The sequence below is a fragment of the Pezoporus wallicus genome, unplaced genomic scaffold (assembly GCF_028554395.1).
Source record: "Pezoporus wallicus isolate ANWC-B61680 ecotype Strahan unplaced genomic scaffold, APGP_CSIRO_Pwel_v1 contig_5690, whole genome shotgun sequence".
NCBI classification, from domain to species: Eukaryota; Metazoa; Chordata; class Aves; order Psittaciformes; family Psittacidae; genus Pezoporus; species Pezoporus wallicus.
The window spans coordinates 684,649-704,699 of NW_026642407.1; the positions used below are offsets into that span (position 1 = coordinate 684,649).

Consider the following 20,051-nt stretch of genomic DNA (forward strand, 5'->3'; position numbering starts at 1 on the left):
AGGGATGCTTGGAAGTATTGTGTACAGTTCTGGTGTCCTCAACATAAAAAGGACATGGAGCTGCTGGAGCAAGTGCAGAGGAGGGCCACGAGGAGGAGGAGGAGACTGGAGCACCTCCCATACAAATAAAGGCTGAGAAAGTTGGGGCTGTTCAGCCTGGGGAAGAGAAGCTGCTTGGAGACATCAGAGCAGTCTTCCAGTACCTGAAGGGGGCCTATAAGGATGCTGGGGAGGGACTCTTCATTAGGGACTGTAGTGGTAGGACAAGGGGTAATATGTTCAAACTCAAACAGGGGAAGTTCAGGTTAGATATAAGGAAGAAGTTCTTTACTGTAAGGGTGGTGAGGCACTGGAATGGGTTGCCCAAGGAAGCTGTGAATGCTCCATCCCTGGCAATGTTCAAGGCCACGTTGGGCAGTCTTGGGGTGATATGGTTCAGTGCAAGGTGTCCCTGCCCACAGCAGAGGGGTTGGAACTAGATGATCTTAAGGTCCTTTCCAACCCTAACTATTCTATGATTCTAAGCATTTACCTGCTGGGCTGGGTTTCAGAAAAGTTAATCATTCACTGCAAAAAAATAAAAATAGTAATTAAAAAATAATTTAAAAAATGGTTCTGGGTTATCACTATGTTACCGTCACATTTCATTACGATGCTGTATAATTTCACATTCACAAAGTTGTGAATAAAAACAATTCCAGCTATTACACCAGGCAAGCGCACACAATCTTATCCTAATAAATTGGAGGATACATTCATTGTACAGTTTTCATATCTGGGCCAGATACTAATTTTCCAGAACACTGATATTTTATTCATATGGCCTCTGTTAAGTACCCACAACATTAGTACACCTTTTCCTGAAAATTTAAATACACCACCAGAAAGATCAGAAGCTACTTAAATATTATTTCACTCCAACCATCTTAAATTACTTTTTCCATAAATTAATTCTTTAAACTGCATAGGTCAAACTAAACATACTTCCTCCTCCAACAATTCAAACAATCCAAATATATAAGAAAAAGCAAGAAGGGCATGTCAGAAAGGTATTCCATCTAAAAGATCTCTCTGTACTTCTCAACCAGAACTTCGCACCAAATAGGTACTCAAGTCCCCCTACTATACTCTTTCGCCCCCCAAATGGTCATTCAACCCAAGGAACAGAGAGAAGCTGTGAAATAATACTATCTTGACACAGAGTTCTCTAGAGGGGCACTGTAGATGAGCCTTCCAATGGTGCCATAAGCAATGTGACTAACTTATGTCATCCATTTGTCATCACAGCCCTAAGGAGACGAAGTTTAGACTAGCATCTTGGTTTTAAATTTACAACATGCAAGCATATCAAAGTCTGAGTTTGTTAAAAAAAAAAAAAAGGCCTTCAGATTAAAGGGATCAGTTTTGGATGACTGTTTCCAACCAAAGGCACTCAACAAAGGCTATGAACTCTCCAAATCAACATCCATTTTAAAGCCTAAATTCTCCTACCTCACCTACCTCTGAAGAGCAGACACTGTTCTTCAGTCATCAATGATCTCAACAAGCACATGGCCACCTTCTGTTGTGCAGCCTTACGGAACAAAATATATGCCTGCCACAAATTTCCAGCCGCTTGCCTCTATAGCTTCTAGAAGAACAGACATGCTAGTCAGCAGAAACACATGTTACCACCAGTTCTGCTGCTATACCCTAGCACACAAGTAACTGCAACCATCACAATCTTTTCAATATAACAAGTAATGTCACTGAATCAGCTTACAAATCAGCAGTCACTATTTTACCTAAACAAGTAACTTCTACAAGCAGATTTAGGTTTAGGAATCTTTGATACTCATTTAGATAAAACTGTTGAGATAAACAGCGGAGATAAAGTCTGAATACTGAAACTATCAATGCTTGGCTTCTGATAGTTTTACGTCTCACAGCTGAGTTCTCATGTGGTTTTCTACCTACTTGGGGATTTTGCCACCTCTGCTCCTTATTTCTTCTTATAAGGTCTCTCTCTTCCAGCCAGCTGCCTGTTTTCATGTACTTTGTAAGTACATTATCATTTATAAGACTTCTAGACCTTCCATCAAATCAGGTGGAAACTTGCGATGGGTTCAGAAGTTGTTGGCTCTGTGTATCTCTGAAATTTGCCTGAAGAATCATTATTTACATCTTCTTAGCTTCATTTTGCAACTCCTTGAAGTGTGTTGCATGACTACTGGCAAAGCTTTTTCATTCCCAATGCTAAGCTTACTTTTAAGCAACACAGTTTCTTTGCTTCTGCTTGGAAGTTCACACTTCTGTGCTGAGCCTGGCAACCTACTCAATGGTCTGACAACTGTGGTAAATCAATTTCTAAAGTAATATATGTTAAAACCTAGGAATTCCAGTACAAAACAAAAAAAAAAAAGGAAGAAAGAATAATTAAATGCATTACAATGTAATATGCTTATGATGGGAACCAAATAGAGTTTTCTGCAGCAAACCAACATTATGGAAACTGTGGTTGCTCTCTCTTCCTCAACAGAATGAAATCAATCAAAATTTCAACAATGTACAAGAATTTTATTGTTTTCCTCAGCTCAGAAGTTTTCATTTAAAACTGCCAAATTTGGTCAAGAACAAAAATTTGATTTGCACTGTGATGGTATTTTGAGAGTTCACTCAATTTTTTTGGTCCCTGCACAAATCCTGTCTCCTTGCACCTTTACCATCATGTTGAACTGTATATATCAGGAGATCTTTTTTGCCATAAGATACACCTAATGCTTTTAGTAATCACCAGTCTTTGTCTTTGAAAATTATACTATTCACTGCAAAAACTGACAAGGAAATATGTTAACATGCAAATTCTCACTATCTGAAACACCAGAGAAAATAACCTTCATCATTAGCACCTATATACAACACACACAACATGAAACAAGAACACCACTGTAAAACGGTGCGGGGAGTGGGGGAAAGCAAATTATATTCCTAGCAGTGACAATTAACCAGTAGCCTTGATTTTGTGGGCCATTTGCAAGTATACCAGCCAGTGGTATTGGCCTGACACATTCTTTCTGCCTCCAGTCACTAACTCATTAAGTCCCCAAGAGACAAAAACAGCATTTGAGGGTTATCACTTCTAGAAATTCTTCCAACCAATCTCTGACAGTTTTAAACCCAGGTTTGGTTCTTTTTTTCTATTTTGAAGGCCTTTATCATCTCTTCTTCAGCCCTGATCCATTTAACTGTTCCTCATATGTCAAACGACTGCTCTTGTATGCACACTTCTCTGTATCCCTTCAAGATGGGAGAACTAGAAGAGTAGATGCTTTCCCAGACGGGTTTTGTATAAGCACAGATTATTTTTTTTTTTAAGCTGTTCCAATAAAAACTTTCCTGTTTGCATCAAAACCAAAACAACAGGTTCACAGCCCAGCATCTCTGGGCTGTCATAACTAGACAACTTTAGAAATACCTACAATAGGAACTCTGAGTAAAGATCTCAAAGAGTACAAATTCCGAACCCATGACATGGGCCAGCATCTGCAGTTAATCATCACACAGAAACAACAGAGAAGGTTTTTGTTTCTCCATCTTCCTATTCCTTTACAAAGTGCTTTGTTCTGAGACTACCACGTACTCTTTCTTGAACCTCAGAAAGACAGAAGGTATCTCTACAGTCATAATTGTCACACTTGCCTACTTTTCCCAGTTAACTGTGTCCATAAACTATAACCATGCTTTCAGTTTTCTTTGTAGATGCTTGACCATGAATAGAAGTGTAAAACACTGAAGTTCTGTTCCTTCCCAAAAAGTGTTCTGTTTCTTAAGTTACCAGGAACAAAAACATAACTGAGTTACAAGGAAAAGCAATATGAGCATAGTCTTCAAGGCAACACGTATTTTATTGGTTTGACCAAAAGAAAAAACAAAAACAAACCCTGAATCGTTACACTTCCTAAATTTCTTCATGAAAAATCTGTACAAGACCTTTGCACCAATATTTCACTCAGTTCACACATCTAAAATTCTTATCCAGTTGCTGTCCCTGTTACAGCCTCAACTCAAGTCTCATTTACCTGGCTAACACCAGTTTGTTTCTGCTTAAGCCATGAGGACAATTTTTAGTAACTCTCTGAACAGACTTCATTCCCATCACTACACCCCTCATGTGACTGAATGGTTCTACTCTACCAAGAGGCATTAACCAAGGAAAAATCAAAGTGTTGCTACTGAGATCTTAGGAAGCAATGTAATCAAAACACGATAGTGCTAATACTCTGACCCTGAAGTCCCATGGGTCTCATACCCAAACAATTCTGTTAGGAGTACATCACATATGTCCTATGACTGACAAAGATCGTGCACTATCAACTTCTGATATTAAAGTGCACATTTTCGTATTTTACTGTCAACATCCCACTGGTCCAGGATAACTTTTTACACAAGTAACTTAAAAAACAAACCTAAAGAAAACAGTAAATATATCCTACTTTGAAATAATTTGTTAGGGGAGGAAAGGACTATGTATCATTTGATAAGGATAATTAATTTACTTATAAATTACATTATATATAGTTTATACATTTATATAACATGAGCTTTCACTATTTTAACATCTAAAATTACCCTTATACAAAAACAGAACAGTTAATACTAGAGTCAGAGGGGGAAGGGGATACTGCATCAGTCAGGCACAGTGCTGTTTATGTGATTAAGTTTTTCTCTCTTAAAATAATCCCAGTAGCTTCAAAGTTAAGAAGGGATTTTTTAAAATATATTTTTGCATGTACATGTAATGTAAAACATTAAGTAGAGATATGAAAAACTGAGACTTATTATGGGAATGGAAAAATACATGTTGAAAGAGTGAGACATATTTCCGTTCAAAAGCTGACTTGAAATTATTTGCATTGAAAATCAAAGCAAACGATAAACTCAGATGAGAGGCTAAACATACAATTTGCATACATCTCTCTACATGCCTCGGAAATTCTTACCTGTACGAACACAGCAAATAACACAGCCTCCAAATCCTGTAAACTGATTAAATTTCAAACGGCTCCATACTACCTGTACTGGCATTTCCTGTTCTAAACACCCTCTGAAAACACTTCAGAGAAACTGCCTGATGGGCATGTGACTACCAAGTTAAACATTAGGTTCTGGCTCTCACAGAACCAACACAGAGGCGCACACCCGTCTCCACACGAAAACATCCCCATTTCAGGGGCAGGCTGTCCCCCGTTTACACAGCCTACGGGACAGCGCCCACAGCTCGCCCCACGATCTGTGTGTGACCCTCACCTGGGCCGTCCACAGGCGGCTTCAGGGCCTCACTCCCACTAGGGCCTCTCCGCGGGTGGGCGCCGCTCCCCGGGCCAGGGGCCGGCGGCGTCTCAGGCGAGCGACCCGGTCGCCGGCTCAGCGCTGCAACCTGACCAGACAGTCCCCACTTCAGCCCTCGGCCTCCCCTCACCGGACGTGACCGCCCCAGCCGCCACCAGACGTGCCGGCAGCAGGTGAACGGCCCGCGGCAGTCCCGACTCCCAGCCGCTGCCGCCCGGCACAGCTCGCCCTATCTTGCTGAGGACAAGAGACAGACCCCACTCCCCACTCCCCATTCCCCAGCTCAGGACGTACGGCTACCTCCCACTCGGGGGCCTTCGCCGCTGCCTCACCTCCCGCCGCGACACGAACACGACTGCCACTTCACCCCCAGTGCGCGCATCGTTCCCAGCTCAGCTCTTCAGCTCTCCAGCTCTCCAGCTCTCCAGCTCTCCAGCTCTCCCCTTCTCCCGGCGGCGAGTCCGAGCGCAGCCCCGCCCTCACACAAACTTCTGCTTCCCCCCTCCTCTCCCGGAGCCGCGCGCCCCTCCTCCCTTCTCCCGCCCACTGGTGCGCTTGCGCAATGGGGCGGCCGGCAGGCGTGGGGGGGGCAGGAAGGCGGGTGGGGGTCTCCATAACGGTATCCGGATCTTCTCGAGCGCTCCCAGCGCCCGGAAGGAGATAGCGCTGCGGGAGACCAAAGGGAGGGGGGAGTCACGGAAGCGGCTGAAGGAGACAGACCAATCACAGCATCACCCCCTCACGCTCGCCGGAGAGAGCCCGGGAGGAGGAAATAGCCGCCTTAGCTGGAGTGCGGCAGCGCTGCGCATGCGCAATAGGCACGCGGGAGGCTTCCTCACGGGTGCCCGTGTTGGAAGGACGTGTCGAGGCTGCGTTTTTGCGGTATGCTGAAGGCAGAGGGCAGGGGCAGCCGCTGCAAGGTAAGGGGTTGCGGCAGCCCCTCCTCCTACATTCCCCTTCTGTCAGTGGTTGAGAGCGCGGCTGTCCCAGGCGCTGTTGTGGTGGCACCTGAGGTAACTGGGAGCAACTCTTCCAGTCGTCCGGTCACAGCCCAGGAAGCCTCTGTTGGGGCTGTTCCAGACTGCAGGGTGTTCGAGTTAATAGCCCGTTAAAATGAACGAGGCAGCAGTTGTCTTTCCAGCAGTTGTTTTCAAGGGCTTATTTCAGGGTATCTGTCTACGCACATTGGGCTTTACTTAAGATAACCACAAAACAACACAGGCACGGTAGTGTCTGGTGGGGAGAGGGCAGCTTTTAAGCCAAACCCCAAACAAGTGTACATACACCTCAAAATTGTGTTGTGTTTGAGTTCCATGTTACCCAAAAAAGTCCTGTATTACGTATATACCTACCCGAGGGTCATTGGCCCAAAGTCATGTTCCCTATGCTTTTTATCTGGTCTGTTATTTTTTGTTTGTTTGTTTCTTTGGGGGGGGGGGGGGGGGGGGGGGTCTTTTGTTATTCTCCAAAGGAGTTACATGTTGATGAAGACTCCTCTTTCTTGTTGCTCAAGTACCTTCTGTATTGCATTATTGTAATCTTGTTTGATAAACAAGGAGATTTCATTAATATGTTATTTCTGTGAGTATTTTAGGTATTACCACACCCAACATCAGTTCTGGGTGCATGCTGCTGAATGCAACTTTTTGTATTCTCTCTCTTACTGTTGCATTTTTTATGGTTTGGTGGGATTGGAGAAATATATAAAAGCATGTTCACTTTCCTAAGAGCATCTCCTGTAATAGTAAATTAAATAGTTTCCCTGTAAAGTTGCCTTTCTGCATCTCCTTCAGGTCATCTAGGTTGCAATAACATTTCACTCCAGAACTGACTGTGCGGAACATTAGGCACTGCATCAGATTAGTTCACTGCCTTATTTATACTGCACTAGTATTGCTTTTGTATCCATTTTCATTAAAAAAATCAATTTTAATACATTTTGATCAGATTAGTTTTGTTAGCCTTCCATTGTATTGCTCGTATGAAGATGCACACTGGCAAAGGCAGTTTTCTCGGTTTCAGTCTCCAGTCAAGTGTCTAACTTCTGACTTCAAAAAGCTCAAAAGTTCTTTGGGGAGATTTTCATTAGCTTTTCCAGGCTTTTGTTATTTATATGTATATATATATTTATATGGTTGCATTTTTCAGTGAATTGGATAGACCTATTCACTAATTGGAGTTACTTGATACAGGGTTTGTATGAAGTGTTTTTTCTTGAGACTTTCAGATGTTATGGCTAGTAATTGGCATATATATATATATATGCACACATAGTCTTTTAACAGATACCCTGTTTACTGGTCTCTCACTTTCTGAAACATTTCCTATATTTGTGATTTTTTAAAGGAATTGAATATCTAATTTTCTCTTGGTGCTAAAATTCATACAGTATGTTAGCACAATGAGCTTTCCGAGTGTTTTTCTGTCATTCTTTTTTAGCTATTTATTGATAAATATTTGAATTTCTAGTTCTCACTACAAATTTTAAGATAAAAGCATGTTAAAGTTGGTATTTTAACATTACCATTAAAAATCCAGTTTTGTATTAGTGCATCTTGTTATTCTGCATTTATAAGGAACATTCTGCTTTGGTTAGTATCAATTTAGTCCTTGATCCCTACTTTGCAGTCAAGCAAAGGCATCTGTGGATCCCAAAGTGGGATTATGACCTCATTCTGATTATGACCTTGTTTTGATATTTTTCCTTCTCCATGGACTCTGCTTTTGTCTTTGCTTCTGCCCTTTCTTCAGCACAGGGTTGTTTTTTACTGCTAATCTTTTAGGAGTCCCTTAGAATTTATATTGAGGGGTTTTGTTTCTTTTTTTCCTGTTCCTTTTTTTTTCCTCGGAGTAAGTGTAATCTGTGAGTTTTAATTATGGTATATTTTAAGGTTCCCTACCAGTGAATCTTGATAGTCTTCCGCACAGTTTAGACAGCGAATGACACAGGTGCAGCACAGAAAGCCCTGAATGAGGAAGCAGATGAACTTTAAAATTAGAATAAATGGTGCAAGTACAAACCAGTGTTACAAGCGCAAATGATTTCTTGTTGTAGTTATTGTCAGTACAGGATACGTGCTATGCATGATGCAGAAGAATGTTTATGTGGTGTTAGTACTGATGTTTATGTAAAGTTTGGTAGTGTTGGTAACATAGATTGTTAAACTGGATAGTTAAAAAGGCATTAAACTTGGAGGAGAGGGATCCAAAGTAAAATAGGCTTTTACAGTTCTACTCAGTAATCCAGCCATTTAGATTGGCATAAGGCTAACAGGCCTATATTAGGATCTTCAAAAGGAAGAAAGATCAGTGTAGCAGAGTGGATGATGGAGAGATGGGGTTTGGCATGTGACACAAAACACAGCTGGAAGAAGATGGAGGTGGACTGTATCTAGGCCCTTAAACATATCTAGGGCGCTAGGGTTTGCACATGTCCAGTCCAGGTTAAAACGTATCTATGGAAAGTCATGCACCAAAAGAAAAAATTCAGCATAGTTAGGAAACATCAAAAGGTTTCTTTGTGAGTTGGTGATCATGTGAGATCAGCTGTATATACTCAACAGGAGCTGTGTATGTACTTACTGGGGGATTGAGCAAAAAATAATTAGTAAATTATGTGTAGGGTCTGAGGCAGAAAAATCCACAAGCTAATGCAGAATTTAAGGTGTGGTTATTAGTTAAATATTTTTTGAGAATTTTCACTGAAATCACTACACATTATACTGCCTGTTATGGTCCAGTCTGTTTTTCTGGCCTATCACAGAGAATGTTATGTGTGATGAAGTACCATTTATCATTGATTTTTAATGCATTTATGAGACATTCCATTATAATTGTAAAGTATGTTTCATTCCAGTGGCTGGGAACCATCGTGTTTTTGTGAAGTAATTACTAAGCTCTTAAGAAAGTGTCTGCTACTCTGCTGAGAAGAAAGAGAATGAAGAAAACAATTCTTTGAGAAGAACCTGTAATCTGAAAGAGATCAGGGACACTAGGCTCTATTCTGCATAAATATTCTGCATAATAACAGGATGAAGCTTGACTAAGTAAAGTAGGGGTTATTTAAGAGGCTGTATTGCTAAACTACTTAAGAATATGTGATATTCCATGTTCTCTAAACCTTTGGGGTAACGTCAGATTATATTGCCGTGGTTTAAGCCCAGCGGGTAACTCAGAAACATGCAGCTGCTCCCGGAGGGATGGGGAAGAGAGCCGAGAGAATGTAAGAACAGTCCAGTAACTAAGGTATAATACGAAACCGTTACTGCTGCCACTAATAATAATAATAATAACGGAAATAGCAAGGGGAGAGAATACAATTGCTCATCATGCACTGACTGATACCCAGCCAACCTGAGCAGCAGTCTAGGGCTTCCAGGTGACTCTCCCCAGTTTATATACTGGGAATGATGTGCTGTGGTATGGAATACCCCTTTGGCTAGTTTGGGTCAGGTGCCCTGTCTCTGCTTCCTTCCAGCATCCCATGCCCCTCTCTGGCAGAGCATGAGACTGAAAAGTAGGCATTACTTACCAGCAGCTAAAACACTAGTGTGTGATCATCACTGTTCTCAGACTAAAGTCAAAACCATAGCACTGCACCAGCTACTAATGAGGAGAAAAATGACTGCTACTGCTGAACCCAGGACAATATGTTTAAACTTTTTTGCCGAGAGAGGAGAAAAAAAAAATCTTTCGAATTCCAGGACACTCTTGTAGTTACTTGTCTTCAGGAACAGTGTTTTTTCACTGGTTAGCTTGGTGCTCTTCATAATGCTGCAGGAGTTACCAATAAGGAAAATATTGGTAGGAAGCAGAGCCATAAAGCAGTAAAAGAACCAGAGAAAAAGTAATTTTTAGTATTTTGCAACATAAAATAATACTCATATACATTTCATAGGTGGGAAAGGAAGCCCTAACATCATTTTAGTCCAAGTTGTCTAGGTTGTATGCTTACCTGTTTTATCACAAAAAGCTTCAACACAGGAGCAGAACAAGTAAAAAAAAAAAATCTCTCTTCAGCTTGCAGTAAGCTAAGTGAGGGCACATTGTTTTGAGAGTAACTACCTAACTGTATTCCAGTTCTCAAGTCTCCCCTGCCATGAGAACTTATGCTTGCAACCTTTCCTTTTGAGCACACTCTGGCAAATTTTAACTCTTATAGCCTGTAGCAAGCAGTCACATGAGGCTTAGTCATCTGACTGCTCTCATTCCCACATTCTGAATTAGTCTAAAATTTTTACATACGTCCATATTTTCTTCTTCAAAATAGGTTAATGGAGCATTTCTTTAAAGACTCATTCAGACAAATGTATTCAGTCAGTTAGTTTCCCACTCCTTTTTTTAATCTCCCTGGAGCGCTACATTTAAAAGGTATTTTGCTCTTTGTAGCCTTTCTGGCTACTCTTCTGTTTGTAGACATGCTTGCGGGCCTGCTCCGTGCATACTGGGTCTATGAGAAAGCCCTAAGCAAGAGCAAAACATAGAGAATGGTGAACAGAATGAGGAAAAATACAGTTTAGGAGGAGGATACGGAGTAGTGATGGCAAAAGTGAAGGTGAAAAAAAGAATGAAGTGATAAAACATGAGTTACTATCCAGCAATAAGAAGAGGAGAAGGAACGAAAAAGGATCTGCAGATGTAAAGACATGAATGAAAGAAGAAGAAAGGCAGTCCTGGCTGAAAAAGCATCATTGTTTTTTTCATCATAAAACTTCTAAGTTAAGCTTCAGAAGCAATGAGAATGTTAAAGAGTGTTGGTTTATTTTTGCTAGATTAAAAAAAAAAACAAAACAACAAACCTCAAACTAACACAGGAGACCACAAGAGAGTTTAAATATAAGGGCATTACAGACTTCGAAGGAGGAGCCTCCTGCATGCTCTCTTCATGGGCTGAGATTCTAAACTTCTGTTATTTCTGTTCAAGTTGCTACTCCTTCCTCTTAGTTAGCTCTAGACACACTTTCATGGATCATAACCACTGTTTTTTTAACTTTCTACGCTACACTACACTTTCCTTCCTTTAGGTGCAGGAATAAGCACAATATATTTTGCTCTTACTTATTCACTGTACATTACCCTGACTAAATTTTTTCCCACTAGTTTTTCAAGTGTTAAAATGTTCAATGGGGTGACAAAAGCAATTTCACTGAAGACATCTGGAATTTCACCCTGAGAAAAAGAACCACTGGTTTTCATTCTTCAGACTTTTTGATGATAATGGGCCTGGAACAAGATCTCTGCATGCATAATCATTTTCATCCTTTAGGAACAAGGAAAAGGGTGGGGATTGCTTAAATCTTGCAAATTAATATCTTCCTCTTGCATAATCCAGTTTCCAGTCCAATAATCTACTTCTGTGGAACAACAATGCAGCTGAATATTTTTTCCTTATTTTAGGCTTTTTTATTTTTAAAGTTAGTTCCTGAAACAGTAGAAGTATGAGAAAATTCTGTGCATACTGCGTGTATCAGTGACTTTTCTGAAGCTGTATCCTCAAATTTGGGTGCTCTTGAAAACAAAATAAAGTTTTAAAAATGATCTTTGTTTGCATTGCATCAGTCGTGCACAGTGCTTTCATTTTTCCAGGTCTGGTTTATTGCTTTCTTTAAGGATTTAAACCAGTAAGAATGGATGTCTGCAACAGAAAAAGAAAATGATATGTTCCCTCATTTCTTGGTTTCACATAGATTTCTGTGGCTAAATTGAGCTTTTTGGGTGAAACCCCATGTGAAGTAAGTGAGGACAGAAGAGCAGTATGCACTGAATGTAGAATGAAGTTACTTCTCACTGTATAGTACAGTGGTTAACATTACATAATACACACTCAGTCTCATTAGAACTAAAATACATGAATACCTCGGATAATAGCAAGCAAAAATGTTCTCAAGTATTTAAAAGCTGATTTTGTCCTGTGTGAGAAACTGAACATGATTTGATTAAAATGAGTTGTGTCCACATCTCGCACACCTCAGTCTATACCTAAACAGAATTTTACAGGGTTGTGTTAGAGAATAGGCTGACTTTAAAAAAAGAAAAGAATAATTAAAAAAGGCATTTGATTTATGTGTTCTCAGTGCTCAGTGTTCTCAGAGCTTTCAGTGCTCAGGATTAAGACCATTGCTTTACTTTTTGCTTTTTGTTTTTATTCCTTTCTGAAGTTTTCAGAGCTCCCAGAGTATAGCTCCACTTCTGTGCACAGAAGCTGGTTTGCATTTGCAAACTAGTAAGTTACTTTGCAGTGTAAATTTAATCTATATGACTTTAATCTGTGCAAAATTTAAATCCCAGTAATCTAAGAACGTGATAACTTTGTAGCTATTACCATGCTGAGACATCCATAGTTTATTTCCAGAGCTATCTAGTTCAAGCACCTCTGTACTATGATCCACTTAAATTGTAGAGAAATCTGTGGGAATGTTGGGGGTGGGGGTGTTACATTGTCAGATAAAGCCACATCAATTCTAGCCTTTAGTAAAAGCTTTTATTGATTCTATTGTAAAAGCATGTCACTAGTGTTTTTCTGGGCAAACAAAGATGAGCAGAAACCACTTGCTTCTGGAGTCAGGATTTTCTTGGTGAGTTTCAAAGCTGCTGTGACCGTCTTAACTGATTAGTTTCTGTAACATGGACAGGACATGGATACCGAGGCAGATTGGCTTTTTGTAGAGGGTAAGCACTTTTTAGCTTTTCCTCTTACAGATTGAAAAAAATCACCACCACCAAACAAAAACAACAAAAAGATCTGGAGGGAAAAAAAAAAAAAGGACATGAAAGTAAATAGGATAAACCATCTTTTTTTCCATAGACAGATCATGCCACACTTGCCTGCTTTCTTTCTGAGATACACTAACTGCTTTTCTAGAGCAATGAAAATATTAAACTGAAGAAGAGTGAAGTTAGTAAATTAATTGTTGAGCAGGCAAAGAAATACCTCAGGAGAAAAGGTAGCAATATATTACGCTGAATGGTGGGGGGGGGAGTTGTTAGAGCTGTCTCAAAAAATTGATACTGAAACTGGTATTGTTTAATATTGTCATCAGTGATCTTGGCAGAAAAACTAGAACTTGCTAATGAAATTTGTTGACATCACAAAATTGGGAAACAGTCCCTGTTAGCGTGGTGTCGTACTGGAATAACCGGATGACCTTGAGGAGTACAGAAATAAAATGGGATAAAATAGAATAATATAGGCCAACTGCTAGGGAAGACTGATACAGGTTCAGAGCTTGTTGCAATGGAAGATAAGAGAATTGGAAAGAACTGGATGTATAAGCCAAAGAAAGGGTGGCTGTGAGCCACAGATTTGATGTTGCTGTGAAAGGTATATATTCAGTCCTGAGTAAATTCAGCCCTGTATTTTTTGTACAGATAAGGAAGTATTAATGCCATGTGTGGCTGGTGAAACTTTAAAACAGAACAGATCTAAAAATCCAAGAAATTTGACCTATGAAAGTTTTGGGAAAAAGAAAATCACTGCTGAAAGAGAGGAGTGGACGAGGAAGGGACTAAAAGAACTTGGATTGTTCAGTTTAGACAAGTGAAGCATAGAATACCTTACTTTCTTTGAAATACTAGTTGAAGTAAATGTGGTAGGAAAGGAACCTAGTTTTAATTAAAAAAAAAAGTTAAAAAATTTTGTTAAGAAATTACCGTAAGATGGGTATGATAAATATGCTGCAACTGGTAAAATTGCTCTTCTCCTTCCTGTTTGAACAGCATGTTCTTAATTTTTTCCTTGCCAGCAAACAGTCAAAATGTTCTCTAATGAGAACTTGGGAAATGACATATTGCTAGAATTCAGCTGCCAGAATTAAGCCTTACTTGGCTTCTTGACATACAGTAGTCCAGCCTATGAAGAGCCTGTCATGCCTCAAATGTTTGTTTATGGTCATTTGTAGTTATCTTGAATAGTCATCTTTCAGTAATCTTGAGTGTAATGACTACTGTTGAACAGTAACTACTGTTTAAAGTTAGTATTTTGCCTAGCATGGCTAACTTGGTTCTGGACTGCTGCATGGCTGCTAGCCTTCCAGCCGTGGTGATTCTTAGTCTGCTGCTCTGTATGCCACCCAAAAGCTCTTCATTCCCTACATTTTCCTTTTAAATCTTTCTCCATTGTTTTCCTGTGCACATGCCAGGGAATCTGGATGTGTTTTCTTGCAGAAGAATCCTCTCATGTTCATGAAAGAAGATTTGACTGTCCAGATGTGCTTCAGAACTCCAGAGAATTCCAGTTCTAAGCTATACTTTCCATGCAAAGCAGCCTGAGGGCATTCCTGCATTAATGAGTACAGCCAGCTCTGGCAAGGTTCAGGCTGTTCTTTGTGCAAACTCTGTCGAATATTTTAATCTCCATTTGCTTTTGAAAGAATAGTTGGCTCACAATATTCAGGCTTATATTTACTCTGACAGGGATTATAGATCCTCTGCCTCTTGCAGGTGTTATTTAGCTTTGTCTCACAGTGTCTCTGTGAAGTAGGGAAGTATGGCAAATCCTGAGCTAGGTGTTTTGGATGAACAGTTTTTTTCACAGGAAATGCAATTTTCTTCTGAAAGCAAGATACTGTGAATTCAGCTTGAATTTAGTTCATTCATTTTGGTGGAAAATAACTGTGAGAAGAATAACTGAAAAAAACCCTGTAACTTTGTTATGTCTTTCTTTTTAAAAACATTAAATTCTAATTTGTTGATACTTTTATCAGTTAAAATTTGCTGACTTTAGAATCAAATCTGTTATTTCAAGCAGAATTAAAGTAGATTGTTATTCTAATAGTAATGGTTCTTGTCTTCACAGTGCATCGTTGCCTGGAATATTATGCATATACTCATGTAAACCTGTTTTTTACTTTGTTTCTTTATTTTTGCTATTAAATTTCTTGGTTTAAATGTAAAATAGCCCTCTCACCCTTCCCCCCCCCCCCCCCGAAAAAAAACAACCAAAAAACAAACCCAAACCCCCAAAACTTATACAGCTCACATGAGTAGTTCTATTTTATTAATGGGAAAATGGGGGAACAAATTTTAAATGTTGCATCTAAAATCAGTCTGTGATGGACCTGTGCACAAAGTTGGGATTTTTTTGACTTTTTTTTTTCCCCAAGACTCTTCATGTGTTCTGATCAGAAAAGTGAAACGTTCTCTTTTATCCATTTTCCTTAAACTTTGTATAATAGTCATAACTTACTGAAAAATTCCTTTGATGTACTGTGATCTGATGCATATTTAACATGTGGAACATGGTGACTGTGGACCCGAGAGGGCAAGGTCTCACTGTATAGGATCAGGAGTCTTGCCAAGGGTGAGGCTGAGGTCAGGCTTTCATGTTCCCTGCAGCACCCATACTCTGTTTAGGAGGTTTTAAGTTAACTTTGGCTCTGACTGTTTCTGACTTGCATTTTAAGTGTTCTCACTCACATCTGGAAATTGGCTTTCTTCTAACTGCCCCCATAATGGGTATTTTGTTGTAAGTTAAACATCTGTATTAATGGCACTTGCTAGAATTGTCCTGGTACTTTAAAGCGTGATTTTTGGAAGACAGCCAGAAAGTATTTCATAGGACTGCTAGATCCTTCTTTTATCAATCTTTGAAAGTGCCCAGTGGAAGATATTTATAGAAAGAAATCAGCTAAATTGTGTGGGTGATCTTTTCCACACAACTTTCTATTTTCCAGTGATAAGCCCCAGATTCAGCTCACAGTTGTGACTGCAACATCCTGTAGCACCAGGTTTCACAACTAGGCATTCCTAGAAAAAATATTCTATTAATTTTAAAGATGGTTCCTTATCATTTTACTGAGTCAGTTAGGTCCTGTGTTATTGTTCCCTCCTCATCTTCTCCATACTGTTCATGGAGACCTCTGTCATAACTTCCTTTATTTGTGTTTAGATAGCTTAATTACTATTTCCTTGCAGAAAAATTTTATTTGTCTCTTTGTTTTATGAGTCTTCTCTATTCTACTCTTAAACCATGCTCACTTTTTTGGAGGGAAGGTTTATAGCTCTAGTAGTTTCTACTTACTGTGAACACTTAGCCTTCAGGCTATTTAAAGTAATGTATTATTTCCTGAAAGAATTTTACTCTTTCAGTTGCTTTTTAGTTTCCTTTTAGTAAGAGTATTTTATATGCAGGTTTTGTTTCTTAAACTGTATCAGTATGCTGACTGAATTTGATGACTTTATCATCTGTATTCTCACCCCCCATTACGTAACAGCTCTGTGGCAGACACAGTATTTATAAATAATTTAGAGCACTTTGGTTTTGAACAGTACGTAGCCTCTGGGAATAATGAAGGAACCACCACTATGTGGCTTTTCAGCCCTGTGGGGATCTTCTGATATTTGTGTCTACACTGCTAATAATTTATGGACACAACACTGAGCAATTCTAGTCTAACATATATGGGATTTTATGCTCCATAGTATTTCTGTATTGCAGTAAGTATTTTTTATCCTGTTGTTCTAGGTACAGACCAGAATATGTTGTGCTGGTTAGTGAGGCCATCTAAGAACTGGAGCAGGGTGCAGGTTATTCATGGCTGGTCTGAAAATAATTTTTAAAACCTCTTAGTAGGTATGGGCTCATTTTCTCCATACAGTTCCATTCAGTTTCCTGGAGTATTTGAGGCATTGCTAGGGTTGTTTGCACTTCATGGCATGTACAGTGCAAAATGAACTACATACGTAATTAGGCCAAGCTTTCCAATCCAAAACTTCCATTCTGACATGGAATGTACCCTTGATAGGGGCATACATTTCAATTACAGATGCACAGTGGAGATGTAATAAATGCCATGAATAGCTGCACAGAGGTTAGCGTCAAAACCTTTGCTTGATTTCACTTGGATCAGAATTCCGTCTCCAATGTGGTTTTCCCACTTCTGGTTGCGACAGTGCATATTTAATTAAAATGCATAAATACTTTGAGACAATGGAATAATAATAATTTATTTCCCAAATTGTCAGTTTTGTAGTTTATGCAGAGGGAAAGCAGCCAAGACATGCTGACGTATTTAAGATGTCCAAGAAGGCAGTATGCAGTTAAAAGAAGAAGACATGCAAAATACAAGATTGGGTATAAACAAAGTGTTTCTAAACAGTAATGAATTAACAACATGAATTGTTCATTTCATGGTACTGATACATAATCTCTATTACACAACAACCAGAAAACAAAACAGCTGCAGTTTTTGTTGAAACTGGGAGAGACACCAGATGGAGGGTTTTATTAGCACATTCAGGCAACAGAAAGCAGGCATAATCAAATAGCCATCATCAGAAATCCAGCATTCAAGAGGCTGTGGCCTGTGGGATTCAAGAACAAATTTCTGATAATCTACTGTATGTAGTTCCTCTGAAATTATTTCGGTTCTGCCAGCGAAGGACTTGTGTATTAGGTAATTTGGCCTCTTAGCTAAGTAAAGTGAAATGCAGTTATATAATTTTGATGAGTCTGACCAAAGTATGTGACACAGGAATGTCATAAGTGATACCAAAAGGCATAGTTTAAGGCCATAACTGTATAGGGTTAAAATATGAACTCCTTCTGATTGCTGTTGTTGCTGATATCAATTTATTCTCCAATGCAGACAGCACAGGCCGTGAACCCTGTTTTTTCATGTCAAAAGAAGTTTAAGGCACATGTTTTAAAAAAACGTTATATTCATGGAGCTAGTCAAAAGTGTTCATCTAATTTTTTTTTTACATCCTGTAATTACAGAGTATTTTATATAGTTTGGGAAATAGCAAATGTATTTCCTCAGTTCACCACATTTTTAGTGAAAACATTTAAATGAATTTTTAACTTCCCTTTAAAGTGCTGGAATGAGTACCTTAATTTAAATAAAAATTACCCAAGAAAACTTTGGAAACAAAGACTTCTAGACATTTTAAACTGTATATTGACTCCTATTACATTTTTGCCTTTTCATCACATCTTTCAGTCTTTTTCTCTTTTGGAAGCAAGTGTGAGTGTCTTGTGATAAAGTGTATGTGATGCTATAAGCACATTTTCTGAAATATTTATATACCTGTGAATGTTTATGCTTGTGTAAAGCTGTGGTTCATGTGTTTTTCCGTTTAATGTGTCCTTTCAGTTGTATTCCTTACAGCTAAAAGCCATTTTTAGAAGCAACACTGACAATTTAAAAATATGTGTTTGTTGATCTTTCTAGACCTATAACTAAGGAAACTTTTATTCTCTCACTTACAGCCATCTTGTTGTCTACAGAAATTCACTAGTGCCCAAAAGTAGTTTTTCCTCTAGTTATAGGATACGTTTCAAGTGTCATGTGTCTCACACGACAGTTGCAGGTGCTAAACCTCATTGAGGTTAATAGGGAATCTCTGAATTTCCAACCTTAACATAAGGTTTTCCTTTGTGGCAAAGGAGTTGGCTTTTGGCAGAGATTTGTTTATTGCAGGACTTACACATTGTGGCTGATGCTGCCGGGGAACATTCCTGGGCACTGGCACTGTTGGCGCAGAGAATACTTAGCACATACTGAATACTTCGCACATTGCGCAGCTATAGCTTCTGCCAATTAACGCTCTCCCAGACAGTTCCCAAGCATGGTTCAAGAGTTTAGAATGGTCAAGGGCCTGTTCCCAACAGGCAGTTTGGCAAAAGCCACCCAGTATGGGAGGATTAAATAGCATGGCTGCTGATTATTCTCGACAGCTGACCTCAGTTTTAAAACAAACCATCTGTGCACATATGATGTAAAATTGTATATGTATACAGGTGGTAGTAGAGTTAGGAAAGTAGGAGGCACCGAGTTTTTACTCTTCTGCAGCAGCTGACAGCTGTAGCTGATGGTTGAATTAGAGTTACTGGTTTTGCAGTGATATGGCTTGTTTCAGAGGTCTCAGACAGAAGTTGAGGAGTTAAGGGCTGTCTTTAATTCCCAGCCCCATCTAATACTGTTATTTGGGCCATCAACTGAGCACATGCCTAGCAGGCTAAGTACTTCTCAAACATCTTAAGCCTCCTGAGCCCATTCTGCACCAGTGGATGTGTAGATGAATAGGAAACTAAAGTTCCCATTGTGTGTGTTGTGTAAGAAGCAAGGTGGCATGCTCTGCATGTGTAGGTTATTTTTACAGAGTATGTAATAAAAATGATGTATCCCTTCTTATAGTCCTCACTGTGTATATGCTGTGCATCCATTTTCTCATGTTCCTATCCAAACAGGCTTACAAATGTTTATGCTGGCTCATAAAAAAACAAATTACTCCAGAAGCTGTTTGCATTGCTCCTCGCTGTTGGTTTAGTCTTTTTTTCTTTAGCCTTTCCATTTTTAGCCTTGAAGAATTAATAGTGTTGTCATTGTATAATCATTGTACAGTGCATGCAGGTAAGGTCCTCAGACTAATCCCTTGCTAGAAAAGTGTTCCCAGTCAGTGAGGTTGATTTTTGATTTTCTCCTTTTTTTTTCTTTCATAGAGTTTTTCAGGACCCATACATTTGTTTGTGCAGTTTATGTGACAAAGTAAAGAGATGACAATTTCCTTTGCCAGCTGTCTTAAATCAGATTTGAAGCATGGAAACCATTTTTACAGACAAAAATTTCAGTGACAGAAGTATAGGCAACACTTTTCCACTTTACATGTGGAAAAAATACGTATGCCATTCTTCAGATGTTGATTACTTCTGAAATATTCACTTTTGTATCTCAAAACCACCAAAACCGTTAATAAGGAAAATACCTGAAAAACATTATTTTATT

General features: G+C 39.3%; 1 protein-coding gene across 1 annotated transcript in view; it reads right to left on the reverse strand.

Moving 5' to 3' along the window:
- The window catches only part of USP53 (ubiquitin specific peptidase 53), a 36,757-nt gene extending 31,632 nt beyond the window's left edge, over nt 1-5,125 (reverse strand). The window contains exon 1 of the mRNA XM_057429909.1: nt 4,980-5,125. The gene's annotated coding sequence lies outside the window, so the exon portion shown is untranslated. The remainder of the gene's footprint in view (nt 1-4,979) is intronic.
- Between the last annotated feature and the right edge of the window lie 14,926 nt (nt 5,126-20,051).